Genomic DNA, 4,916 nt, shown 5'->3' on the forward strand with positions numbered 1-4,916 from the left:
GAGAACATGCTGCAAATGGTACCACTGAGCTTATTTTTGTTCCAACAGAAAAAATAAGCTAACATTTTTACTAAACCTTTGGATGAAGCAACTTTCACTAGACTTGTAGCTAAAATTGGAATGCTAAATTCTTCATCCTAAAGGCAAGAACTCAGCTAAATTATTGCAGCATATTAATTTCTAATGAATCAAAATTAATTTGATTTAATAAGAAATTAACTGGAATATGAGTTATAAATATTTCGTAAATCTCGGTATATTTATTTTTCAAAATTCAGAATTTAGCTTGGAATTTTTCAATTCTAAGAAAACTGTCTAAGCGTTGATTTATATTTTCAATATGTGAAATTAGCACAAGACAGAGTTATAAAGAACAAAAGTATTTAGAGAACTGAGTTCTCGATAAGTCTAATTGACTTCTTGACAAGCCATTTTAAGACTTCTCGAGTGAGTTCTCGATAAGTCATTTTTCTGACTTTCCGAAGGACTTCTCGACAAGCTTTATTATGACTTATCGATAAGTCATTGTAGAGTTCTCCATAAGTGTTAACTCACAGAGTTCTCTACAAGTATAATTTTAGACTTATCAATAACTCATAATTGAGATAATTTAATTTAATAAATTATTTTGGTAAAATACTTTTGACAGAATTAGTCTGATTTTATTTTGATTTATTCAAATAAAAATTGGAAACAATTTAGTCCATTTTGGACAAACTGGGTATTTATTTGACATCTCGACAATTCATTTTCTAGTTCTCGATAAGAGTCAGGAAAATAACATCTCGATATGTATCTACTCTCTCAATATGACTTCTCGATAAGCAAATTCCAAACGTCCATTTTTAGTTCTTGATAAATTATTTAACTTTTACTATAAATACCCAGACATCTCGACATACACCTTTTTACACTTTCGAGATCGCTAAGTGACCTAATTGCTAGGCCCTTAATCAACTGTAGGGGGGAGGGGGTGAATACAGTTAATATAATTAACTCGACAAAGCTTTAACAAAATCAACATTTTTTATATTAATCTTATAAAAACTTATTACACAAGTACTCTCTCGAAAGGATGAACAAATAATCCTTGAGAGCTGCTAGGTTATGCAAAAGATATAACAATGTCGCAATGTTTTTAGCATGAACCTAAACTATGTTTTATATAGAGCACAACTACCAATGTATAAGGAATCCTATTTTATTAACAAGGAAACCTATACTATTGCTTCTGAGATAAATTCCTTCACCGACTTGAAATTCCTGTTTCCTTCTCCTCCTCGAAGATCAACTGATATGACAAATACTGATTTCATTATCCGTTGACATCATCATCCGTTGAAATCATCATCCGTTGATATCTTATCATCCGTTGATATTTCATCATCCGTTGATATTGTCATCAGCATCCGTTGATGTATAAATTCTGAAATGAACTTCTGATAGTTTTTGTTTGATATCATCAATTACTTCTAACAATATCCCCCAACTTGTTCATTATGGAATTATCGACAAGTTCCAATTGATGATGTCAAAACTAACTAAATACAGGAATCAAGTATGCATATTCAATCTTGCTTCAGTGAATATCAGACTTTAACTCTTCATCCTGAACTACTTCTTTAACTTGAGCGATTTCAGAGGTTAACTTCACTTCCTCAGCTCAGAATGCTTCCAGAAATCTTCCTTCTTTGACTAGCTTGAATGATTTCTGTTGAGTGGCATTTATGACATTTTATAATGCTCTATTAAGCTTTGAATTGATACATTTGCACTCAAGTTGTGAGTTTTTAACGTGTTTTCTAGTGTTTTTGCATTTCAGGCATCACTTAGGTAATCAGGTGAATTAGCATTATTTTGATGCTAATTTGGTGTTAAGTTGGTGTTGGAATAAAAGCTCGTGGAAAGCCGGCTCGAAGCAGCAAAGAAAAGAAAAAAATTAGAAGTTTTTTTCCAGAAGTACGGCGCGCCCGCGCTGGTCTAGCGCGCGACCGCGCCATGTTGTTAGAGAGGCAGCGCGCCCGCACTGGTCAAGCGCGCGGCCGCGCCGGGTCGGGATCACAGAATCCTGATTCTATTCGAATTACAATTGGAGGACTTCTATCTTGCATGGGCTGCTATATATATTCAAATAAAAGATGTTTTTAAGAAGAGAGACGTACCAGAGCACAAGGAGAGCCATAAGAAGACCGATTTAGCATGATTCAACGAAGACGATCTTGTTTTTACTATTGAATCTTTGTTCTAAGTTGTAACTTGGATGCTAGTTTTCTTATTTGTGAACCTTACTCTTGTTTCATACTTGGTTTTGTTACTTATTCAGTATAACGACTACGTTTATTATACCATGCTTTCATCAGAACCTACGTTGATGATGAGTCCGATTATGGGCTAATCGTTATCGTGGGGTTCTAGCGGATTTACTTATGGATTTCTTTAGTTAAATTGTTTCGATGCCTTAGTGTGTGGTGATTGTATTTTAACCTAGTATTGGTTGTGCTTATTCTTCTTATAAGAGTCGCGAACTTGTAAGATAGCGTGTTAATCTTAATGAAGCGATAGTGAATTTAAGGATTTAGAACTTGCCATACTAGCATAGGTTCATGTGTTATTGTTATGCATGATTCGTAGATAATTTTAACCATCTTACTTGCCCAGTGTAATCATGATAGATAACTTGTGCTTTAAACCTTTCTGTTGTCAAATTCTATAGACATATAGGGTCTCAATATAATTGGTGTCTATTCAGCTTCTATCTCTTTTGTGGATGTCTGGTAGTATGTTATTCGTACAACGAAAGTTGGCGTTTAGTAGTTTCGTGTTATCTGATTAGTGTCATCACCATTGCATGCTACGGTTAAGAACACTAAGGCTATTGGATGAAGTATTTAATGAAGTTAGAATCCCATGTTTGTCTCAGATAATATACAACTCTCTTTACTCTCTTAGTTATAATTATTAGTTTAAATTCATAGTTATAATCAAACCCAATTTGTTATCGTCTTAGCATTGGATAATGACCATATCATCGGTGCATAAGTGCATAAATTATATAGTTAACCAAAGCCAGTCTTTGTGGGCACGAACTAGAAATAATTCTATATTACTTACGAATGCGTATACTTGCGTGAATTATTAGCGCGTGTTTAGCCCTAACAAGTTTTTGGCGCCGCTGCTGGGGACTGCAATGTTAATTTTTAGTTTATGTGTTTGTCATCAGTGGTCGTTAAAGTTCATTGACTCGGACATTGTTACTTATCTGTTTTCTTGTCTTATTTTAGGTACTCTAGCGAGCGTGTATGCATACGTGTTCGCGGTCTCGTAAGAGAACTCTGGATAAATCCGAGGAAGAAGTTGTAGTGGTTCGAAGGGAAGTTTTTGAAGAAGAAGAGAAGCTAGAAGAAGAAGAGAAAGTCGAGGAACCAATTTTAGTAGTGGAACCAATTTTAGTAGTGATGGGAGATCAAGCAGAAAATCCTAAGACCTTGATGGACTACTCTCGGCCTAAGATCAATGACATTCAGTCGAACATCATCAGACCAGCCATCTCAGCTAACACTTTTGAGATCAAGTCAAGCACAATTCAGATGATACAAAACTCAGTTCAGTTTGGGGGTTCTCCTACTGAAGACCCCAATTGTGCACATCAGGGATTTCATCGAGATATGCGATACTTTCAAGTTCAATGGTGTGACTGAAGATGCTATCAAGCTGCGACTCTTCCCGTTCTCTCTGAGGGACAAAGCAAAGTGCTGGTTACATTCTCTACCACCAGGGTCTATCACCACTTGGGAAGATCTGGCTTAAAAGTTTCTCCCTAAATTCTTTCCTATGGCGAAGACTGCTGCAATCAGGAATGCTCTTACTCAGTTTGCTCAGCAAACTGGAGAATATTTGTGTGAGGCTTGGGATCGATATAAGAAGATGCTAAGGAAGTGCCCACACCATGGCATGCCTGATTGGATGATTATAAACTTTTTTTATAATGGATTGAGTGCTACATCTAGACCCATGCTCGATACAGCATCACGAGGAGCCTTGTGGGCTAAGAGCTACGATAAAGCCTATGAATTGATTGAACTGATGGCTGCTAATGAATACCAGAATCCTTCCCAAAGACTGAATCAGGGAAAAGTAGCAGGAATTCTGGAGTTGGGTGCAGCAACTGCTATAGCTGCCCAACTTAAGGCTTTGACGATGAAGGTGGATACTTTGGCTATTTATGGAGTTAATCAGATCACTAGTGTTTGTGAGCTTTGTGCGGGGGCACATGAAACTGGGCAATGTGCTATTTCTAGCGAATCAGCTCAATTTGTGAGCAACTTTCAGAGATCACAACAACAAGCTCCAACCACTTATCATCCGAATAATTGCAATCATCCTAATTCCAGCTGGAGCAACAATCAGAATGCAGTGCAACAATCTTATCACCCATATACATCAAGGCATTATAACCCTCCTGGTTTTCAGCAGTTACCTCAAGCTAATGAAAAATCTGAATTGGAGGAGTTGAGACTAATGTGCAAGAGCCAAGCTGTCTCTATCAAGACCTTGGAGAATTAGATTGGGCAAATTGCTAATGCGTTACTAAATCGTCAACCTGGCACGCTTCCGAGTGATACTGAAGTGGCAGGCAAAAAGGAAGCTCAGGAGCATGTTAAAATAATCACATTGAAGTCTGGTAAGGTTGCAAATCCTGAAGAAGCTAAGACTCCAGATTTTGAAGTGGAGGCTAATGAAGAAGAAGTGCAGAAGGAAGCTGAAGTGGAACAATGAAGACTACTGTTGAGCACACTCCTCCTGAGGGTAATACATGGGAGAAACAGATCTATCCTCCACCTCCTTTTCCTAAGAGGTTGAGAAGAAGAAACTGGATAAGTAGTTTGTGAAGTTTCTGGAGGTGTTCAAGAAACTTC

General features: G+C 37.0%; 1 non-coding gene across 1 annotated transcript; it reads right to left on the reverse strand.

Moving 5' to 3' along the window:
- Positions 1–3,846: 3,846 nt before the first annotated feature.
- On the reverse strand, positions 3,847–3,953 carry LOC141716193 (small nucleolar RNA R71). The gene has a single exon (XR_012572911.1). It is a non-coding gene; the product is annotated as a small nucleolar RNA R71 (small nucleolar RNA).
- Between the last annotated feature and the right edge of the window lie 963 nt (positions 3,954–4,916).

Source organism: Apium graveolens, chromosome 3, assembly GCF_009905375.1.
Source record: "Apium graveolens cultivar Ventura chromosome 3, ASM990537v1, whole genome shotgun sequence".
Taxonomy (NCBI): domain Eukaryota; kingdom Viridiplantae; phylum Streptophyta; class Magnoliopsida; order Apiales; family Apiaceae; genus Apium; species Apium graveolens.